This window comes from Pan paniscus, chromosome 6 (genome assembly GCF_029289425.2).
Source record: "Pan paniscus chromosome 6, NHGRI_mPanPan1-v2.0_pri, whole genome shotgun sequence".
Lineage (NCBI taxonomy): Eukaryota > Metazoa > Chordata > Mammalia > Primates > Hominidae > Pan > Pan paniscus.
Genome location: NC_073255.2, coordinates 29,446,971 through 29,460,757, shown reverse-complemented (window position 1 = coordinate 29,460,757; position 13,787 = coordinate 29,446,971). Strand labels below are relative to the sequence as shown.

The following is a 13,787-nucleotide window of genomic DNA, read 5'->3' as shown; positions in this document are numbered from 1 at the left end:
TAATCCTTCCATGGCTCTCTCATTTCTAGGATTTCCCTATTAAATTTCTGCTGGTCCACAATGTCAAATTAGCACAGCAGCAGGTTTTCTCTATTTGTTTCCAACCAAATCCACCACTTTTCACCAGCAAAGTCACAGGTTTAGTTTGTGTGTCTTCTCTTTCTTCCCTAGCCTGAATCAAGTCACTCCACAACTTTTGGGCAGCAAAGCTGCTGGTTTTCTCAGCTAGTCCTAAGCTCACTGTCAGTTAATTCAGGCTGCTATGACAAAAATATAGCCTGGGTAGCTTAAATGACAGAAATTTATTTCTCACAGGTCTGAAGGCTGGGAAGTCCAAGATCAAGGTGCTGGCTCACTTCCTGGTTTACAGAGGGATGCCTTCTTACTGTATTAGTCTGTTCTCATGCTGCTATGACCCAAGACTGGGTAATTTATGAAGAAAAGAGGTTTAATTGACTCACAGTTCCACATGGCTCCCCAGCCTCAGGAAACTTACAATCATGGTGGAAGGCACCTCTTCACAGGGCAGCAGGAAAGAGAATGAGTGGCAGCAGGGAAAATACCAGACGCTTATATAACCATCAGATCTTGTGAGAACTCACTTACTATCAAGAGAACAGGAAACCACCCTCATGATTCAATTACCTCCCACCAGGTCCCTCCCATGACATGTGGGAATTATGGGATTACAATTCAAGATGAGATTTGGGTGGGGACAGAAAGCCAAACCATATCACCCACCTTCCTCCACTACACAGAACTGAAAACTAGGGGCTTATTTTCTGGAGAGAGTAAGATAAGAGGTACCTCTCGACCAAAGACAATGAAATAATATAGAAGACAGGATTATTAAATGCTGATACAAACCCCTCCACCTGATTCTCCCTCCTGACTATCTGAAGCCTTCAGCTTGGTCTTTACTTTCCAGGCAGATGTGAAGTCTTCTTCATAGTCTACAGAATATGACCAGTCAACAAGAAAGACACAGACATGAAGATCAGGTATTACCCCCAAATAACCCAGCTACAAACTAGCTACAGTGACATTCAACATGAAATCAGAGCATCAGGTTTTTAGTCCCCCACTCTTAATGAGCTAAGAATCTTGGGATACTAGATAGCTGAGAAAAGCCTAGTAAATGAAAGAGATTAAAATAAACAAATAGGTAAAAACTACTCAGGTTGAAAAAAGCAACAGTTATAAAAATTATCAAAGAAAAAGAAGAATATCATACTCATGAAACTAGAATAAGATAGTTACAGAGGAAACAAAAGAGCTCTTAGAAAATAAAAATACAAAAGCAGAAAGAAAAAATTCAATGGAAATCATGGAAGGTAAATGTGAGGAAATACCACAAAAAGTAGAAAAGCACAGGAGTAGAAAAATAGAAGAAAATTAGAGAACCTGATTAGAGGGCATCTAAACCAGATGGGTTTTGGAAAGAAAGGAGAGACAAAATGGAGGGGAGAAAAACAATAATGAAATATTTAACATTTTCCAGAAATGAAAGATGTAAGTTGCTGGAGTACACTGAGCACCCAGCAAAACAGATGAAAATGGACTCATATTAAGATATTTTGTTGTGAAATATCAGAATACTGAGAAAAAAGAAAAAAATCATGTGTCAAGAATCAGGAATGATTCTGAATGGCTCAATGGTGACATCTAAAGGTAGAAGATGATGCAATGATGCCTTTAAAAACATTTCCCCCAGGAATTCTTTACCCTGCCAAACCATCAATCAAGTGTGAGGATAGTTAAAAATAATTTTCAGACTTGCTCATAAGGTTTCACAAAATTAACCTACCACAAACACTTTTCCTCAGAAAGATTAAAAACAAAAACAAAAAAAAGACATGCTGCTCTCAAAGCATGAAACAAGCAAAACATAAAGAGGGAGACAGAGAATACAGGATCTAGAAGGCCCAACTCAGGAAAAAGGCAAAGATAATTTCTAAGAAGATCGGTGACACGTGTACACCAGCTTCAGAAAATGAGTCCGTATTCAGCTTAGAAGGCTCCAAGAGTGACATCTTCAAGAAAATGAAGTTGACAAATCGGAATGAACGCACTGAAAGTTGATTTTGAAAACAAGCACAGATTTGGGGGTTGAATTATAGCCAAGTAGCATATACAAAAAAATGAAGCAAATAAATTAAGTCTGAGAAAATGAAAATACAGGAATAGAGAATAGCAACTACAATTTACTAGTGGATCTGCTAACGAATACTAATCTAATCAAAATTACTAATATAATTAGGGTGAAAGAACTGAGGGATTGGAAGAGTATATGATATGCATACGTGGTGAAGGAAAATGTAAAGAGCTAAATCCTCATCCTCCATAATGGTTAAAACCAAAAAAATAAGAATTAGCAACATAAGCACACCATTTACTGACATGATACCAAAACAATCAGCTAAAAATGTTCGATGTAGTAGCCTCCAGGGAGGAAGAAACAGAAATAGAGTTGGGGAGCACCTCTAGTCTTTCATCCATATGTGCATTAATAGTTTTAATAAAAAATAAAAACCTAAAAAAAAAGTATATCTATCATGTGTAAATAGTTACTAGTTTGCATGCTGAAAAATCAAATAATTATAACCACTTTTCTAGAGTTAAAAACAGGCAAGATTTTTTCGCTTGAGGACAGAAACCTGGAGAAGACAAAGTCATCCTTAGATGACATGGTTTCTTAAATTCTTTTTTATCTATACTATGACATGAAATATATTTCAGTAAAACATTCAACTAAAACGTAAGATGTAAAAACTATAATTTAAAAACCTACAAAAAATAGTTAAATGGCTATTCTTTATATTTATAAATGTAACGATTTAACTTATACAAAATGAACTGCTTCTACTTACTGCCATGTTTATCTAGTGTCACCATAAATTTTCCTTAACTGGCACACTACCAATTCCATTCTCATAAGAAACTGGGGCTCAAAAATTACTGACCTACAATCAAACATAATTCACATTTGAATATTATATGTTATACTTAACAAACCTTTTTTCTTCTTTGTCCTTGATTCAGGGGGAAATGACATGGATCTTGTTATGTAAGATATTTTATAAGCTACTAGAATTACCTCATCAATTTGGATACAGTCATGTACCACATAACATTATTTCAGTCGACCAAAGACCACGTATACAATAGTGGTTCGAAAAGATTATAATGCAGCTGAATAATTCTCTCAAGAAAATGTACAGTGAAGGGTTTAGCAGAAGTTTTTGCAGACTTCAACAAGCTGCTTAAAAAGTTTGAAAACATGAACCCCAACAATGAAAGGTTTTCATTACTAGAGAGGAATGTTCATAGATCTGCTTACAAGCAAATCTATGATGAAAAAAAGAAACAAACCCAAGGAAACCACCATGAACAGATTTCTGAAAAGAGTGACACCCCCGCAAGAAGATCCTCAGGCAGGTTCTTCAGGAGATTCCAGAAGAAGGCACTGTTATCATAGGAAATGATAGCTCCATGGGTGTTACTGCCCCCTGAAGACTTTCCAGTGGGACATGATGTGAAGGTAGAAGACACTGATATTGATGATCCTGACCCCGTGTAGGCCAAGGCTAATGTGTTTGCATCTTAGTTGTTAATAAAAAAGATTAAAAAGTTAAAAAAATTAATAGAAAAAAGCTTATAGGGCTGGGTGCAGTGGCTCACACCTGTAATCCCAGCACTTTGGGAGGCTGAGGCAGGTGGACCACTTGAGGTCAGGAGTTCAAGACCAGCCTGGCCAACATGATGAAACCTCGACTCTACTAAAAATACAAAAAACAGCCAGGTGCGGTGGTGCACACCTGTAATCCCAGCTACTTGGGAGGCTGGAACGGGAGAATCACTGGAACCCAGGAGGCAGAAGTTGTAGTGAGCCCAGATCACACCACTCCACTCCAGCCTGGGTGACAGGGCAAGACTCCATCAAAAAAAAAAAAAAAAAAAAAAAGCTTATAGAAGATATTAAAAAAGAAAATATTTTTGTACAGCTGTACAATGCATTTGTATTTTAAGCTAAGTGTTATTACAAAAGAGCTGCAGTTTATAAAGTAAAAAGGTTATAGTAAGATAAGGTTAATTTAATACTGAAGAAAAAATTTAAAAAATAAATTTCTTATAGTCTACAGTAGTGTACAATAATGTCCTAGGCCTTCACATTCACTCACCACTCACTCACCCAGAGCAACTGCCAGTTCTGCAAGCTCCATTCATGGTAAGCCACAAGTGTAAAATGTTATACAGGTTTGTAGCCTAGGAACAATAGGCCAAATAGCCCACATGTATAACAGACTATACCATCTATGTGTGTGTTAGTACAATCTATGTTTGTGTTAGTACTCTCTATGTTTGCACGATCATGAAATCGCCCAATGATGCATTTCTCAGAATGTATCCCCTTTGTTAAGTGATGCACGACTGTATTTTATTCCTGCCTCATTCAACACTCGGTGTGTTTTTTACTTTTGATTATGTATCATCCTTTAAAGTACTGGGCGAAATATTTCACAAAAGTATATACAAAGCACTGCATTAAAAATAAGCACAAAAAACATTTTTGACAGTAAAAATAAGTTGGAAACAAATTATCTTCTTCAAAGGTATAATGTCTCCCAATCATCCCTTCTGGGCATGAATGCTCACATTAACAAGACAGAGAAACACAGACACACCATACACAGAATCCTTGCATGGAATATTAAAACACAGTCCAAATATTAGAAAACTTTGATTGTGTGTGTACAGATAAAACCTTGCTCATAATAGCCTTATTTATTTAGCACAGTTTCAGAAATTTGCGAATTCCAAAGAGGTCCTAACTCAGTGAAACAGCAGATTATCCAATCTATAATGAACAGGTTATTTTAAGTTTTAACCTCACATTTCTTATATGAAAGACTTCTGGTTATAAGAAACTTAGGCAATCTGATAATTTGTTCAATGTAGTGAAAGAACACTTTAAATAGATGAAATTACAACTGAACAACACTACTATTTTAATATGTTTTTCTCACTGCAAATTTCCCTATAGCAAGCATCAACACTACAGACAACTGGATATCCTTGTTAGCCCTTCACTTCTAACAACTAAAGACTGAGCTGGGTACGTTTTGAAAATACTGGTAACAAAATGAACTAAAAATATGAACTAAAAAGACAATAACTTGTCCTTCATAAATTTAAGTTACATGAAAATACCTGTTTCAAATGTTGTAGAACTTTTCACAAGTCCTTTTCTATAATGATAATTTTCTGCTTTAACAGAACTTCCTTTATATACTTTGGTTTGATAAAACAGCATTAATGATGCAGTTCACATTTGGACTCAGTGAAAAGATCTCCCCAGTGGCCTAGCAATAGCTTGCCTGCACACATTTCAATATAGGCAGCCCTAGGCAAATCATGAAGTAATCATCTCTCCTCACCTCTTATTTTCCACAGCTCTTTTCTCCATTCCAGGGCCTTCCTTCCTATTCTTATCCCCAAGTATTGCAATATTCTCAAATTGCCCTGGTCCTAACAAAGAGAAACAAGTTCCCAAATACTGCTGCACAATCCTATTACTTGCCCCTTCTCAAGTTCTCTCATATTCTCTATTTCAAACATTTACCACACTAAATTGTCAAAAGACTACTTTGTCAGAAGAAAAAGGAAAAAAAGAGCTTATCACCTATGATTTACTGAAATTCCCTTTCACTTGCAGAATCAAATACATTACCACCATTCTTTATTCCTTGTATCTCAGGAGAAAGTATGCCCTTCCTCCTCTACAAGGCTACTACCTGTCAATGAATCAACTACTTCCCACCCACTGTGGGACCATGATCCATGGGTTATTCCTCTAAAACTTCAATATTTTTTCATTTGCTATGTCTGCATCTATAAATGTGCTAACATCTTCTCCATCCTTAAATAATAACTTTTAAAAATCCCTATATGGAATCTCATTTCTCTTTTAAGTCACAGCCTTATCTCTCTTCCTTTTCCCCACCACACTTTTCAAAGAGTAGTCTGCATTATGCGTTATCTTTCCAGTTCTCCACCGGTGCCATCTCAGCCACAGCTCTCCTCAAACTTCTTGGAAAAGATCAGGAATGACAACTGACAAATCAATCACATACTGTCTTCATTCTATTTAAGGACAGACTATCACTGCTGATGCTATCTCTCAGGTTTTCATTCTTTTCTTGAGTGATCTCATTTATTTCTGAGGCTTCATCTAGTTTCTATATGAGGATAATTTCCAAGTATTAGTTACAGCACTCACCTTTCTTCAACTGCCTTCTTTACGTTTTTCCCCAGGGAGTCCCAAAGATGGTGCCTTTAATTTACCATTTTCAAAACTACTCACTGACTCTAACCAAGCCTACTGCGACTACAGATTCTACCTCTCATTTATATTATGACATCACCAACTACCCATTCTCTGATGCTTATAATCTCAGAATCATCCAATTTTTTTCTTCTCCCTAACCTCCAGACATCTAATTCTTCTTCAAATCTTTTCATTCTACTTCATAAAAGTCTCAAAGTAATCTTCATCACAATTCCACTCTAAAAATTTCACTGTCTGGTTTAGAGTTTCTAATATTCTCTTGCCTAGACTACTTTAAAAGCCTCTTAACTGGTATACTAATCCCCAATCTCTCCCCACCACAGTCCATGCTTCCTACTATGTCCAGAAATATCCTTGTTAAAGTGTAGTGCTCACACAGGAGAAAGCTAGATATACGGAGAGTCGTTTTTTTCCTTTTTAAACAGAGCTCAAATAAACAGCACTGTTGCCAATTTACTCTCACAACGTAGTAGTCCTGCTTTGAGTAAATTTTTATTCACCCAACCACTAATTAACAAAGCAAGTCAAAACTTCATTATTTTACAAGAAAATATGTAGTATAATGAATCAAAATTGTTTGAAAATGTTTTACACACCTAATAAACATTCATAAATGTGAAATATGATTATAGAATCACTGAGATATTTTATCAAGTGTTCTAATTTGAATCCCAAAACTATGTAATTTTAGAATAAATTTCATTGATAGGGTCTGTTTTCAAAATAATACTTTATATATATACTTACAAAAATACCTAGAATTCATAACAGATCCAATGATAAACTGGTTCTTCAATTCGGTCACAATGGAGGTGACTGAAGAAAAGCCATCTGACTCCCTTGCCCATTCACTGCTATCTCCCTACGCTAAGCTACCATCAACTCTTGCCTGTCTGCTGCAGTAGTCACTTGACCAGTTCCCTTACTTTCACTCTCGTTCTCAACAATATTCTCCCCAGAGTGGCTAGAGCCATCATTTTAAAACACAAAACAGATTTTGTTACTCTCCTGCTAAAACTACCCAAAGGCTTCCCACTGTACTTAGAAAACTAGCCACACTCTTGACCATGGCCGCTTAGCGCCTTCATGATTTGTCACCCATTGTACCTCTCTGCGTTCAACTTCTCCAACTCTTTCCCTTTGTCTGCTTGTCTCCAGTCACACTGGGCTCCTTTCTGTTTTCAAACTAGACCAGTTCATCTCCCATCTCTCATTTCCCATCTTTACCATCTTCTGTTCTCTCTCCTTGAAATGCTCTTCCCAGAGATCCACACACATACCAATATTCTCTTCATTTTGTCACAGTGTAACTATTACCTCCCTAGACAGTAAACCCAAGCATTCAATCTAAACTACGCTACCACCCTTACATACAGTCTTGTCACTCTCCATCCTTTTAGTTTCATTTTCATCACAGTACTCATCTGAAATTATTTTTTGCTTATGTTTCCCCTCACTAAAAATTCACTCATTGTTCTGTCTCCTCTGGCACTAGGACAGTGCTTGACACACAGTAGACATTCAAATATATATATATTTATATATATTTATATATTTTTAAAATATATTTATATATTTATATATTTTTATATATTTATATATTTATATATATATTTATATTATATATTATAAATATATATTATATATATTTACATATTTATATATATTTTTATATTATATATTATGTATTTTTATATATAATATATTTTATATATATATATATAAATAGTTGATGTCTCTCAAAGCTATATCACCCAAGCTTCAGATTTGTATTTCCTTGCCTACATCTCCACAGAAAATCTCCCATGGGCACCATAAAAATGAGCATATCCAGAAATTATCATGTTACTTCCTAAATCTGGTCTTCCTCCCGTATTGCCTATCTTAATAGCAACAATGAATAGCTGTTTGATCTCCTTTATTCTATCTAAACTGTCACGAAGAACTTTTAATTTAAATCTTGGCATATTTCTCAAATACTATCCCATTTTCTCTATCTCCACTGTCACTGCCTTAGTTCACTCTCTCATCATCTCTCACCTGAATATCTAAAACCTTCTACAGGCATACCTCATTTTACTGCACTTCATTTTATTGTGCTTCACAGATACTGTTTTTAAAAAAATTGAATGTTTGTGGCAACCCCACATTGATCAAGTCTATTGAAGCCATTTTTCCAACAGCATATGCTCACTTCATGTCTTTGTGTCACATTTTTGTAATTTTCACAATATTTCAAACTTTTTCATTACTATTATGCCAGTTATGATGATCTATGATCAGTAATCTTTTTAAACTTGACAATAAATGCACACATTCATGGGGTAGTATTTCGATACATATAATGTATGGTGATAGGGTCAAGGTAATTACCATATCCATCACATCTGTGCTCTTTGATGTTACTACTGTTTACTGTTTTGGGGCACCATGAATCACCCCCATATAAGACAGCTGATAAATGTATGTGTTCTGACTGGTCTACCAACCGGCCATTCCTCGTCTCCCTCTCCTCAGACCTCCTTAATCCCTGAGACATAATGATATTGAAATGAGGCTAATTAATAATTCTACAATAATCTCTAAGAGTTCAAGTGAAAGGAAGAGTAGCAAGTCTCTCACTTTAAATCAGAAGCTAGAAATGATTACATTTAATAAGGAAGGGAAGTTGAAAGCAAAGAGGCTGAAAGGCCTCTTGAGCTAAACAGCCAAGTTGTGAATGCAAAGGAAAAGTTCTTGAAGGAAATTAAAAGTGCCATTCCAGTGAATACAGGAATAAGAAAGCAAAACAGCATTATTGATGATATGGGGAAAGTTTGAGTGGTCTGGAGATCAAACCAGTCACAGCATTCTCTTAAACCAAAGCCTAATCCAGAGTAAGGCCCTAACTCCCTTCAATTCTATGAAGGCTGAGAGAGGTGAAGAGCTACTGGAAAAAAGTCTGAAGCTTGCACAGGTTGTTCATGAGGTCTATGGAAAGACGTCATCTCATAACATAAAAGTGTAAGGTGAAGCAGCAAGTGCCAATGTAGAAGCTGCAAGAAGTTACCCAAAAGATCTAGCTAAGATCATTGATGAAGGTGGTGACTATGCTACACAACAGATAGATTTTCAGTGCAGACAAAATAGCCTTTTATTAGCCACATAGGATTTCATAGCTAGTGAAAAGTCAATGCTTGGCCTCAAACCTTGAAAGGACAGTCTGACTCTTTAGTTAGAGGCAAACACAGGTGGTGACTTTTAAGCTGAAGCCAATCCTCATTTACCATTCTGAAAAATCCTGTCCCATAAAAATTATGCTAAATCTACTCTAACTGTGCACTATAAATGGAACAAAACCTTGATGACAGCACTTCGGTTTACAACAAGGTTTACTGAATTTATTAAGTCCACTGTTGAGACCTACTGCTCAGAAAAAAAGATTCCTTTCAAAATATTCCTGCTCATTGACAACTCACCTTGTCACCCAAGAGCTCTGATAGACATGCACAGCAGATGAATGTTATTTTCATGCCTGCTAATACAACATCTGTTTTGCAGCCCATGGATTAAGGAGTAATTCTGACTTTCAAATCTTATTTAAGAAATACATCTCATAAGACGATAGCTGCCATAGATAGTGATTCCTCTGATGGATGTGGGCAAATTGAAAACCCTTTGGAAAGGATTCACCATTTATGTCATTAAGAACACTTGTGATTCATGGGAGACGGTCAAAATATCCTTCAAAATGTTGATTCACAGGAGTCTGGAAGAAGCTGAGTCCAACTCTCATCAATGACTTTGAGGGATTCAAGACTTTAGTGGATAAGTCACTGCAGATGTGGTGGAAAAAGTAAGGGAATGAGAATTAGAAGTGAAGCCTGAAGATGTAGGCTACAATCTCATGATAAAACTTTAACAGAAGAGGAGTTGGTTTTTACAAGTGGGCAAAAAAAGTGGTTCCTTGAGATGGAATCTACTCCTGGTGAAGATGCTGTAAATATTGCTGAAATGACAACAAAGAATTTAGAATATTACATAAGTTTAGCTGGTAAAGTAGCAAGGTTTGAAAGGATTAACTCCAATTTTGAATGAAGTTCTATTATAGATAAAATGTTCTCAAACAGCAGCACATATTACCAATAAATCTTTCATGAAAAAAGAGTCTACCAATGTGGCAAACTTTATATCTGTCTTATTTTAAGAAATTACCACAGCCACTCCAACCTTCAACAACCACCACCCTGATCAGTCAGCAGCCATCAGCATCAAGGTAAGACCCTCCACCAGCAAAAGACTTCAACTCTCTGAAGGCTCTGATGATTACTAGCATTTTTAAGCTTTAAAGTATTTTTAAATCAAGGTATGTACATTTTTTAGTCATAATGCTATTGTATACTTAATAATCTACAGTGTAGTGTAATCATACTTTTACATGCACTGGGAAATAAAAAAATTTGTGTGATTTGCTTCATTGTGATATGTGTTTTATTGTAGCGGTCCAGAACTGAACCCGTGATATCTCTGAGGTATGCCTGTATTTATTTTCCTTACTTCATCTATACCCAATACCAAAGCAGTGTGAGCTTTCCAAAATACAAATATGACCATGTTTCTCCCCTGGCTAAAATCATTCAATAGTTTCCCATCACCTATAGAATCAAAATTCCTTAATACAGCATAAGGGCCTTCACATCCTCCTCTGTTAGCTGGCCAGTCCAAACGTCCCCACTTGCCTCTCCTTACAGGGGCCCTTTTATTCCAACCACTCTGGACCATTTGCCATTCCATAGATTCATTGCTTCATACTGCTGTAAATTCATCTTAATTGTCTCAAATGAAGCCTTCCCTGACCCATCCTAGCAGATTTACAATATACAGCACTTACCACATTATACAGTACAGTTGATTCTCATTATTCTGTGTTTGCGAATTTGCCTACTTGCTAAAATTTACTTTTAATCCAATAATCGATACTTACAGAGCTTTTGTGGTCATTAGTGGATATGCAGAGTGGTGAAAAATTTGAGTCACCCAACATTGCACAGTCCCAGCTGAGGTGGAAGAAAGCAACACTTTGCTTTCTTGTTTCGGCTCTCATACTAAAAACAAGTATCCTTTTCATAGTTTATTTTGTGCCACTTTTTTTTTTTGCATTTTTCTGTTGTTTGTGATTTCACAAAATGGTCCCCAATCATAGCACTGAAGTGCTATCTAGTGCTTCTTTATCATGAAAAGGCTCTGGTGTGCTTTACAGAAAAATGTACATATTAGACAAGCTTTGTTCAGGCATAAGATATGGTAAGCTTGGCTATGAGTACAATGTTAATGAATCAATAATACATAATAAAGTATCTTTAAAGAGAAATACACATAAAAAAGGCTATATATTGACCAGTTGATGAACATATTGTGACTAAAGGCTTGCAGGAACCTAACCCTGCATTTCCCCTAGAAGCAACACAGCTCAGCATTTGATAATTCTGCATTTGCAGAGACTTTATACACCATAACTATCTTGAATAATGAGAACTATTTTAATTTACATGTCTATCTCTAACACAAAATTAGTGGGTTCACTGAGGATATGGCATTTTATTTATTTTTGTACTCTAATTCTTAGTATTACTCCAGACACATCACATTTAATAAATACTCATTGGATGAAATTTTAAAATTCTGGTTTCTCATCATTGTAATGTGATTTGCTTTATATAGCTAGACTTTATGGTAAGAGCCCACGTACGTCAAGCTACACACTGCCCCCTATCTCAGTGAGGCCTTGCTCAACTGCATAATGGTCTGAATGTCATCCTCCATTCCGGACTCTGTCCCTCTTTTACAGCCAAAGACTATGCTTTTTAAATTCAAACTTAAAATGACAGTTAAATGGAAAGGTATTTACATTGATTTTTCCTGAGGTCAGTTGGCCCTAATAGACATAGTATACCTCAAAACTATTAGACACACTTCCAGTTAAAGTGGAAGACTGAACACACATGCCTATGTTCCCTCCCTCCTGAGGTCCCACTGAAATGACAAAACAGGTATGTAATTTTAAAAAATAATAAAACAGCAGTAATACTGGAGGGGAGGTGAGACAAAAATAAAAGAGAAAGAGATTAGCAAACCAAAAGTTTAGGAACTGCTTAGAAGTTAGAAAACAGATAAGAAAGGCTTGCTGGTTTGGCAAAGAAGGTACCCTTGAAAATCTGAAAATAATTCTCTCACAAAACATCTAAAAATGCGAAATAAAATACTGAAAACATCCTCTCAAAAAAAAAAAAAAAGTCCCCAAGAATATCCCTGTGAGCCAATATGAAGGGGAAAAAACAAACTAGTAAGTAGGTACTGAAGTTATGACTGCCCTGGGGTGTTTAGGATTTCAGTAACCAGGAGTTCAGAAGCTGCCATTTAGGCCCTGGCCTGTTCAAGATGAAAAATGCAACTTAGACCTTCCCACATGAAGCTGAGACCTTACAGGACTAACCCCTACTTTGTAAGAGTAGTCTAATAAAAACATGCCTGTTGGCCAAGGAAGACAATAAGGAAGTTGGCCTGTCTCAGATTGGACTCCATATTAGCAGAAAAAAATATCACCTGAGAATTAGTAATCACAGCCTACTCTCAAGGATTCAGGGTTCAAAATATACCTACCTGCCTAGTTCAGAACACCCCAAGCAGAGAAACTACGAAGTGGTCTTGGGTCAGTGGCTTCCACAGGTGCCAAAGAAAAGCCTTGGCAAACCTTGGAAAGAATGTGTCCTCTAACTGGGTTGCACAGAATTTCCTCCAATAAAACCCAGCGAAGCAAGAGCACACAATTCAAAAATCATCAAACAGTAACAAAAAGACAGGTAGCTGAAAACACAAGAAAGTAAGACTATCAGGAAAGAAAGCAGGTAAGATTGAAAAATCTTATAATCTAAGACTTTAGAAGTAAGCACAGTTCCTCCCAAGTGGACTTTCTCTGGGCCTCCCTCAAGAAGTCTGTGCGCACTTAAATATTCTTTTATACTAGAGTCAATACTTACTGTGTGAAATTGAAAACATAAACATATGCTTTCTAAGATGTATGTTTTTTAAAGTTAGCATACCACCTCTCCCCAGTGAGCATTTGGAAATGTACTAGGCCATTTTTGATTGTCTCAGTAACTGTGGTAGAAAACCAAATATTAAGGGACACTAAACACTGAGTAGTGTTCAGGTCAGGACAATCCTGCATTGCAAAGTATAGTACTGCCAAAAATGCCAGTCATGAATTGAGAACCACTTTACTAATATAACTAAATCTGAAACTACTAACCATGATTAACTCTATGAAGTAAGAGTAGGGATAGAAACCTTTAACTTTCATGGTACATTCATTCTTCCATGCTGATTTTAACTTTGCATGTCATGTAGCATTAATAATTTTAAAAGCTTAATTAAAAATAAATTGATCATAAATAAGTAA

At 36.2% G+C, this 13,787-nt stretch overlaps 1 protein-coding gene across 19 annotated transcripts in view; it reads right to left on the bottom strand.

Moving 5' to 3' along the window:
* The window catches only part of PALS2 (protein associated with LIN7 2, MAGUK p55 family member), a 120,141-nt gene that overhangs the window by 90,056 nt on the left and 16,298 nt on the right, over positions 1-13,787 (bottom strand). For 6 of the 19 annotated variants that reach the window (XM_055115785.2, XM_055115783.2, XM_014345613.4 and 3 more), the window contains exon 1: positions 6,281-7,739. The exons of the other annotated variants lie outside the window; for them this stretch is intronic. The gene's annotated coding sequence lies outside the window, so the exon portion shown is untranslated. Of the gene's footprint in view, positions 1-6,280; positions 7,740-13,787 lie in introns of those variants that run through there. 19 annotated transcript variants of the gene reach the window in all.